The 10,597-nt window shown below is 39.6% G+C and overlaps 1 protein-coding gene across 1 annotated transcript in view; it reads right to left on the reverse strand.

Moving 5' to 3' along the window:
* Nucleotides 1-6,094, reverse strand: part of NCMAP (non-compact myelin associated protein) — a 101,917-nt gene extending 95,823 nt beyond the window's left edge. The window contains exon 1 of the mRNA XM_077481855.1: nucleotides 5,766-6,094. The gene's annotated coding sequence lies outside the window, so the exon portion shown is untranslated. The remainder of the gene's footprint in view (nucleotides 1-5,765) is intronic.
* Between the last annotated feature and the right edge of the window lie 4,503 nt (nucleotides 6,095-10,597).

Genomic DNA, 10,597 nt, shown 5'->3' on the forward strand with positions numbered 1-10,597 from the left:
CAACGTATCGCCGTGCACACCGCCAGGCCTGGATTACAGAAAACTTCATGAAAAGGTAAGACTTCATCTTGGTCCTAGGAGGAGGACAAAAAAGGAACACGGCCTCTGGCCCAGAGCAAAGATTTATGGGAGAAGGGTCCTATGAGGGGGCGGGATTAACCCACACGTAGGCTGCCATGGAGTCTGTCAGGAAGGAGCTTTTTACGATATATCTTTCATGTTGGAGCCTCACAAGATGAATAAATTGTTAGTTTTTAAGTTCTTCATCCAGTTTCCTCTGGATCTTTTATTGTGCCTATTTTCCCTAACGATATCTTTATTCTCCAAAAAATATTCCATATACATCTACTACTTAATGGCCCTGTAATCTATTTTTCATGAAATTGTTTCTTATTGTGTCTTTCTGACTTCTAGTAACATCCTCCATGAGCTCCCAAACCTCACATCACATCCATTTGAAACAAGCATAGTTGTTGCAGTCACATGCACTGCTGAATGCATACTACAAATCCCACAGTCCATTATCCATAGTTCATAGTGTTCAGCCCTTGACCATCTCAGAGTCAGCAAAAGAGAGTTGCTATGTTCCTACATTGAGCAGAACCATGGAGAATGAATGTATTCACCGTACAGTCAGATAATACATTTGGAGATTTGGAGGCTGCTGAGAGCTAAAGAAGGTACTTTTCTAAGTTAATATTAATAATAAATATTTTAACAGAATATATATATATATATATATATATATATATATATATATATATATATATCTATATACAGTGCCTTGCGAAAGTATTCGGCCCCCTTGAACTTTTCAAACTTTTGCCACATTTCAGGCTTCAAACATAAAGATATAAAATTTTAATTTTTTGTGAAGAATCACCAACAAGTGGGACACAATTGTGAAGTGGAACGAAATCTATTGGATATTTTAAACTTTTTTAGCAAATAAAAAACTGAAAAGTGGTGCGTGCAAAATTATTCGGCCCCTTTACTTTCAGTGCAGCAAACTCACTCCAGAAGTTCAGTGAGGATCTCTAAATCATCCAATGTTGTCCTAAATGACTGATGGTGATAAATAGAATCCACCTGTGTGTAATCAAGTCTCTGTATAAATGCACCTGCTCTGTTATAGTCTCAGGGTTCTGTTGAAAGCGCAGAGAGCATCATGAAGACCAATGAACACACCAGGCAGGTCCGTAATACTGTTGTGGAGAAGTTTAAAGCCGGATTTGGATACAAAAAGATTTCCCAAGCTTTAAACATCCCAAGGAACACTGTACAAGCGATCATTTTGAAATGGAAGGAGTATCAGACCACTGCAAATCTACCAAGACCTGGCCGTCCCTCTAAACTTTCAGCTCAGACAAGGAGAAGACTGATCAGAGATGCAGCCAAGAGGCCCATGATCACTCTGGATGAACTGCAGAGAACTACAGCTGAGGTGGGAGAGTCTGTCCATAGGACAACAATCAGTCGTGCACTGCACAAATGTGGCCTTTATGGAAGAGTGGCAAGAAGAAAGCCATTTCTCAAAGATATCCATAAAAAGTCTCGTCTAAAGTTTGCCACAAGCCACCTGGGAGACACACCAAACATGTGGAAGAAGGTGCTCTGGTCAGATGAAACCAAAATCTAACTTTTTGCCCACAATGCAAAACGATATGTTTGGCGTAAAAGCAACACAGCTAATCACCCTCAACACACCATCCCCTCTGTCAAACATGGTGGTGGCAGCATCATGGTTTGGGCCTGCTTTTCTTCAGCAGGGACAAGGAAGATGGTTAAAATTGAGGGGAAGATGGATGCAGCCAAATACAGGACCATTCTGGATGAAAACCTGTTGGAGTCTGCAAAAGACCTGAAACTGGGACGGAGATTTATCTTTCAACAAGACAATAATCCCAAACATACAGCAAAATCTACAAAGGAATGGTTCACAAATAAACATATCCAGGTGTTAGAATGGCCAAGTCAAAGTCCAGACCTGAATCCAATCGAGAATCTGTGGAAAGAGCTGAAAACTGCTGTTCACAAACGCTCTCCATCCAACCTCACTGAGCTCGAGCTGTTTTGCAAGGAAGAATGGGCAAGAATTTCAGTCTCTCGATGTGCAAAACTGATAGAGACATACCCCAAGCGACTTGCAGCTGTAATCGCAGCAAAAGGTCGCTCTACAAAGTATTAACGCAAGGGGGCCGAATAATTTTGCACGCCCCACTTTTCATTTTTTTATTAGTTAAAAAAGTTTCAAAAATCCAATAGATTTTGTTCCACTTCACAATTTGTGTCCCACTTGTTGGTGATTCTTCACAAAAAATAAAATTTTTATATCTTTATGTTTGAAGCCTGAAATGTGGCAAAAGGTTGAAAAGTTCAAGGGGGCCGAATACTTTCGCAAGGCACTGTATATATATATATATATATATATATATATATATATATATATATATATATATATTTTTTTTTTTTTTAACATGTTTAGTGTCACTTTAACGATTCACCCAGAAGTCAAACATACATGATGAATTCTGAACATTCAGACCCTCAGAATACTGTTTCCACCTGGCATGCATGTTTTTAGGGGGGGGGTTTAAGAAAAAATGGATTTGTAAAGAGACCATAATGGTAGCGATCTCCAACAGTCCAATGTAACGCGTACCCAGATAAAACATGCAATAAAGTTCTGCATTTCAAAGTTATTATTGTTGGATCACTAGTGAGAATTGTATCATTTTTTTTGTCTTCTCTAAGCAGCATAGCCTTACCTAAGTACTCTTCTATGGCATAGCTCTTTAAAGTGGTTGTATACCCCACTTTCACATTTTTACCTACAGGTAAGCCTATAATAAGGCTTACCTGTAGGTAAATTAATATCTCCTTAACCTGTACAGTTTAGAAGATATTCACCTTGCATGCAGCCACTGACGTCAGCGTCGCATGAGCTCTGAAGGTCCGGCAGATGCTGCTGGAAAATTAGAACACCAGAACCGCAAACCCAAAAGAAACGCAGAAGCAGGGCTCAAGTCCTGCGGGAACGCATGGGAACGGAGTTCCTGTACTTTTTCCACAACAGGAACTTAGTTCCCATTAGCAGCCGTGTCCTGCAAGACTTTGAAGTATGAGAGCTGTGTGGCAGGTGCTACACCAGCAGCTGCCGACACAGCTCACAATAGTAAGTGCCGCACATCTGACCATTCAGGAATTGCCAATAAGGGGCCCCATGACAGCTTCCTCTTCGCTCTACCTGTCAATTACAGCTAGCTGATGGGTAGATCAGGTCCCTGCTACTAAGAGATTGTATTTAGTCAGACCTCTCGTGATGCGCTCCTCCCCGCTGGCCCCTCCTGATTTTCTGTCTCCTCACCCCCCCCCCCCCCCCCCACCACAGTTTCCTGCATACTTGCTCTGTGTTTCCCGCTGAATCCCCCCTCCTCTATCTTCAGTGCCATATGATGAGAGAACCCAGAGGAGGAGCACAGCTATTCTGCTCACAGGACATGCAGGGAGAGAGTTGAGCTGAGGGAGGAACATCAGTTTGGGGTGGTAAGCTGAGCACAATACTTGGCAAAGCTTAATGCCAGGAGAGAAGTTTATGTGGAAATATGTGAAGGGTTGGAATAGCAGCAAGCAGAGTTTGCAGCCCCCCAAGGTAACATACATCTCCTAAGCAGGAACACATCACCAAGCATTCTGTCCAGATAATGTGCAGTTAATTTATGACCTTTCCGTTTAACGCTGTGTTATCCAAACTCTGTTCAATGAAAAGTGTAAACTCACCACATAAACATTCTATATACAAAATAAAATTCCCCAATAAAGATCAGAACATGATGTTCACATTTGCATGGAAGCACAATTGAATGAATGCTGGTTATTCAGGGAATTACTGTATTTATGTTTATTGAGGAATGTTTTTTTTTTTTATGTACTAACAGGTAAGCTTCATACACACAACACGAAAAGTGGATGAAAAATACCACTTTTGAAGCGTTCATGCATATGAGTGTATCATTTTTTTTTTTTGTTGGGCGAGTGGATCTTGCGTGGGAGTTCCCACACTTTTTTCCCCAGGACTTGACCCCTGCGCAGAAGGAACATATCAGCTCCCTCAGCGGTGACCGGGAGGTGATGCCGGTGATTTGTTCTAAAATATTTCATAATGAGCTAGTATGCGGTGCATACTAGCTAATTATGCCTTTGTCTTACAGTTTTTTTTTTTTTGTGGGTATACAACTGCTTTAACAGACCCCTTACATTTCCAACCTCCCAGGGACTTACTGAATAAAACGGGCATTAAGAAAATGAGCTCAAAATTGTTGTCAACATCAACCAATCAGGTTTCACCTTTTTATTTTATGTAAACATTTTTAAAGTAATCCTTATCAGTCACTATAGGCACAACTCAATTTTTATTAGATGAATCAGCTTTGATCAGCTGAAATATCGTTTTTTTTCATGAGATTTTATTTGCAAAAAAAGTAGTATTACGAATAGAATTATGATATAAATATTACATAAAACTTCAGTATGTTATACAAAAATATTTATTAAACATATTAGGACTTTTGGACTTTTTCCTATAGCATTTAACCTATCTATCATAACTCAGGAAAACACATGAAAAGCTTTTAAATTACGAGCATCTGCCCCAGGCCAACCAGTGCAGGGGGGCACAAAAAAAAAACAGGTAATATAAACTGATTTGAAGAGGATGCAAATGACCTTTTAGCCCCATACACACTATCAGATTTTCTGCTGATTTTTGTCTTCAGATTTACCATAACCATGTAATGCAAGGGCCTGCCTGATTGCATACAAATTGAAAATCCTAAGGTTTGACCTCATAGTATATGGTTTTGGTAAATCTGAAGGGAAAAAATCATCAGAAAATCTGATAGTGTGTACGGGGCTTTATCGGTCTTTAACAAAGTCAAAAGCCCCATGCTGCTTTTATGAAATCACTCTGATCATGATAAGCTATGTAGTACTTGGCTAAATGAAAATGACTATAAAACATAATACAATAAGCCCGTAAAACCTAATTTACATACATAAAAGGTATCACTTATGAAATTGTAGTCAATCTTTATTTGAGAAACTGAAGGTCCAAAATTGTGGTCTATGCCAACAGCCCATTCCTATCATCATCAGCTGTACATATGGATGATAACTAAGGATTTACCGATGTTTTGACCATACTTGTCCATACATGCCCACAATATTGTCTACATTACATAGCTTGACATCACAACAATCACCAACAATCCCCTTGTCGTGGAAATGCATCTACAGTGGGCAAGTAGTTGTAAAATCTCAACTATCTACTTGCTATATATATATTTTTTTTCATTAAAAGAAATTTAAAGTTACCAGACACTCTCTTCTGTGTATGTCCAACCTAATGTAAATTTTAATATTTAGACATATTTCAAAAAATTGTATATTTCTGTTCAGTCATAAACACTAGGGTAATCTAGACATTACTAAAGCCTGGACAAATTTCCTTAACAAGGTTCGTAATTTTAGAAAATAATCAATTGACTTTAACAGGACAGTAAAAGCTTTTATCGTACAGCAGAAAAGTGCTGTAACAAAAAAACAGCAATCACTACATTCCTCTTAGAAAAAGTCCAAGAGAGAACATTACAACTTGAAAATATTCAATAAATATACTTGATTAACGTCAGTTAAATGCTGATTTCTTGTGTAATAAAGTTAAAGGGCACCAAAAAATGTAACACAGCATGAATAAAGTTACTCACCTCCACTTCCAGCAAGCAGACGTATTGGTCTTCTTCGCTCTTTGGGTAGAGAGATTTTTTTTTTCTCCTTAGATCAATACCACTTCTTCCTTTTCACCATGGTGGTGCCCTGATTTCAAGCCTTAAGGAGCACAGTGATGACAGTCTCTTAATTTCAGTAGAAAATATACTAAATCCCCTTTCACAAGAGTTTGTTAGAACGCCATATTGAAGCTATAACGTGATCCTGTTTTTCAGGCTCAACCACTCCCTGTTCAGGTGTACTGTGACTTTTTTTTTTTTTTTTTGCTGTTTATTAATCTCTCTCTCCTCCTCCTTCACTTCTGTCCAGTGTGTATTCTGTAAATCAGTAGTTGCAGACAGACGACTGATTCTACTCCCACCTCCCTCTGGGTAATTGCCATGAACCACAGACCCACCCCATGCCGCTTACAGTATCACTGCTCAACTGTCATGGTTTTATTCAACTTTCTGCACTTTACTTGCTCCGCAGTCCACCCTCTATGCCTTTCTAAACACTAAAATCCTCAGTTACTATAAAAGTTGGAACTGTAAAAAAAAAGATTCTTTGATCCCTTAAAACTAATATGAATGGCATATTTCTATACAAAATTCCAGATCAGTAGCTGAACAAGGACTATGTTATCTCTGAATTCCAAATGAAAGCTCCTTTACCAAGATTACTAACATAAAAAAGCATCTGTCACTTGTCAAGCAAGATCACAGCGCTGAACAGGAAAATGAAACCGTGAAGAAAATGCTTTTCATTCTTACATTTTTGCTGCTGTTGCTAGGAAGTCACCCGTAGAGGTTTAGTGCTCCTATGTTGCAAGTAAACCTGCAATGAATGAAATACGGAGGATGTCATTGCTCTCTGTCTGAAAATGCTACTTCCTTGGCTTTAAAATTTTGAAAGTTTCAACCTGGGACAAGTATGTAGAGGTTAGAGGTTCTATAGTAAAGGACCTAACCTGGGACAAGTATGTAGATCAAGGGTTCTACAGTAGAGGACCTAACCTGGGACAAGCATATAGATCAGGGGTTCTATAGTAAAGGACTTAACCTGGGACAAGCATATAGATCAGGGGTTCTATAGTAAAGGACCTAACCTGGGACAAGTATGTAGATCAGGGGTTCTATAGTAAAGGACTTAACCTGGGACAAGCATATAGAACAGGGGTTCTATAGTAAAGGACTTAACCTGGGACAAGCATATAGATCAGGAGTTCTATAGTAAAGGACCTAACCTGGGATAAGTATATAGATCTGGGGTTCTATAGTAAAGGCTCTAACCTGGGACAAGTATGTAGATCAGGTGTTCTATAGTAAAGGCTTAACCTGGGACAAGCATATAGATCAGGAGTTCTATAGTAAAGGACCTAACCTGGGACAAGTACATAGATCAGGGGTTCTATAGTAAAGTCACTAACCTGGGACGAGTATGTAGACCAAGGGTTCTATAGTAAAGGACCTAACCTGGGACGAGTATGTAGATCAAGGGGTCTATAGTAAAGGACCTAACCTGGGACAAGCATATAGATTAGGGGTTCTATAGTAAAGGACCTAACCTGGGATAAGTATATAGATCTGGGGTTCTATAGTAAAGGCTCTAACCTGGGACAAGTATGTAGATCAGGTGTTCTATAGTAAAGGCTTAACCTGGGACAAGCATATAGATCAGGAGTTCTATAGTAAAGGACCTAACCTGGGACAAGTACATAGATCAGGGGTTCTATAGTAAAGTCACTAACCTGGGACGAGTATGTAGACCAAGGGTTCTATAGTAAAGGACCTAACCTGGGACGAGTATGTAGATCAAGGATTCTATAGTAAAGAACCTAACCTGGGACAAGCATATAGATTAGGGGTTCTATAGTAAAGGATCTAACCTGGGACAAGTATATAGATCAGGGGTTCTATAGTAAAGGACCTAACCTGGGACAAGTATGTAGATCAGGGGTTCTATAGTAAAGGACCTTACCTGGGACAAGTATTTAGATCAAGGGTTCTATAGTAAAGGACCTAACCTAGGACAAGTATATAGATCAAGGGTTCTATAGTAAAGGACCTAACCTGGGACAAGTATGTAGATCAAGGGTTTTATAGTAAAGGACCTAACCTGGGACAAGTATGTACATCAAGGGTTTTATAGTAAAGGACCTAAACTAGGACAAGAATATAGATCAGGGGTTCTATAGTAAAGGCTCTAACCTGGGACAAGTATGTAGATCAGGTGTTCTATAGTAAAGGACCTAACCTAGGACAAGTATATAGATCAGGGGTTCTATAGTAAAGTCACGAATCTGGGATAAGCATATAGATCAGGAGTTCTATAGTAAAGGACCTAACCTGGGACGAGTATGTAGATCAAGGGTTCTATAGTAAAGGACCTAACCAGGGACAAGCATATAGATCAGGGGTTCTATAGTAAAGGACCTAACCTGGGACAAGTATATAGATCGGGGGTTCTATAGTAAAGGACCTAACCTGGGACAAGTATGTAGATCAGGGGTCCTATAGTAAAGGACCTTACCTGGGACAAGTATGTAGATCAAGGGTTTTATAGTAAAGTCACTAACCTGGGACAAGCATATAGATCATGGATTCTATAGTAAAGGACCTAAACTGGGACAAGTATATAGATCAGGGGTTCTATAGTAAAGGACCTAACCTGGGACAAGTATGTAGATCAAGGGTTCTATAGTAAAGGACCTAACCTGGGACAAGTATATAGATCAGTGGTTCTATAGTAAAGGACCTAACCTGGGACAAGAATGTGGATCAGGGGTTCTATAGTAAAGGACCTAACCTGGGACAAGTATGTAGATCGGGGGTTCTATAGTAAAGCACCTAACTTGGCACAAGTATATAGAACTGGGGTTCTATAGTAAAGGCTCTAACCTGGAATAAGTATGTAGATCAGGGATTCTATAGTAAAGGACCTAACCTGGGACAAGTATGTAGATCAGGGGTTCTATAGTAAAGGACCTTACCTGGGACAAGTATATAGATCAGGCGTTCTATAGTAAAATTACTAACCTGGGACAAGCATATAGATCAGGGGTTCTATAGTAAAGGACCTAACCTGGGACAAGCATGTAGATCAGGGGTTCTATAGTAAAGGACCTAATCTGGGACAAGCATATAGATCAGGGATTCTATAGTAAAGGACCTAACCTGGGACGAGTATGTAGATCAGGGGTTCTATAGTAAAGGACCCTACCTGGGACAAGTATATAGATCAGGGGTTCTATAGTAAAATCACTAACCTGGGACAAGCATATAGATCAGGGGTTCTATAGTAAAGGACCTAACCTGGGACAAGCATGTAGATCAAGGATTCTATAGTAAAGGACCTAACCTGGGACAAGCATATAGATTAGGGGTTCTATAGTAAAGGATCTAACCTGGGACAAGTATATAGATCAGGGGTTCTATAGTAAAGGACCTAACCTGGGACAAGTATGTAGATCAGGGTTTCTATAGTAAAGGACCTAACCTGGGACAAGTATATAGATCAGGGGTTCTATAGTAAAGGACCTAACCTGGGACAAGCATGTAGATCAGGAGTTCTATAGTAAAGGACCTAACCTGGGACAAGCATATAGATCAGGAGTTCTATAGTAAAGGACCTAACCTGGGACAAGTATATAGATCTGGTGTTCTATAGTAAAGGCTCTAACCTCTGACAAGTATGTAGATCAGGGGTTCTATAGTAAAGGACCTTACCTGGGACAAGTATATAGATCAGGGGTTCTATAGTAAAGTCACTAACCTGGGACAAGTATTTAGATCAAGGGTTCTATAGTAAAGTCACTAACCTAGGACAAGTATATAGATCAAGGGTTCTATAGTAAAGGACCTAACCTGGGACAAGTATGTAGATCAAGGGTTTTATAGTAAAGGACCTAACCTGGGACAAGTATGTACATCAAGGGTTTTATAGTAAAGGACCTAACCTAGGACAAGAATATAGATCAGGGGTTCTATAGTAAAGGACCTAACCTGGGACAAGCATATAGATCAGGGGTTCTATAATAAAGGACTTAACCTGGGACAAGTATATAGATCAGGGGTTCTATAGTAAAGAACCTAACCTGGGACAAGTATATAGATCTGGGGTTCTATAGTAAAGGTTCTAACCTGGGACAAGTATGTAGATCAGGTGTTCTATAGTAAAGGACCTAACCTAGGACAAGTATATAGATCAGGGGTTCTATAGTAATGTCACTAACCTGGGATAAGCATATAGATCAGGAGTTCTATAGTAAAGGACCTAACCTGGGACGAGTATGTAGATCAAGGGTTCTATAGTAAAGGACCTAACCAGGGACAAGCATATAGATCAGGGGTTCTATAGTAAAGGACCTAACCTGGGACAAGTATATAGATCGGGGGTTCTATAGTAAAGGACCTAACCTGGGACAAGTATATAGATCAGGGGTTCTATAGTAAAGGCTCTAACCTGGGACAAGTATGTAGATCAGGGGTTCTATAGTAAAGGACCTAACCTGGGACAAGTATTTAGATCAGGGGTTCTATAGTAAAGCACCTAACCTGGGACAAGTATATAGATCAGGGGTTCTACAGTAAAGGACCTAACCTGGGACAAGTATGTAGATCAGGGGTTCTATAGTAAAGGACCTAATCTGGGACAATTATTTAGATCAGGGGTTCTATAGTAAAGGCTCTACCTCAGACAAGTATGTAGATCAGGGGTTCTATAGTAAAGGATCTAACCTGGGACAAGTATGTAGATCAGGGGTTCTATAGTAAAGGACATAACCTGGGACAAGTATATAGATCAGGGGTTCTATAGTAAAGGACATAAC

This window comes from Lithobates pipiens, unplaced genomic scaffold, assembly GCF_037356315.1.
Source record: "Lithobates pipiens isolate NorthernLeopardFrog02 unplaced genomic scaffold, aLitPip1_a1.2 Scaffold_16, whole genome shotgun sequence".
Taxonomy (NCBI): domain Eukaryota; kingdom Metazoa; phylum Chordata; class Amphibia; order Anura; family Ranidae; genus Lithobates; species Lithobates pipiens.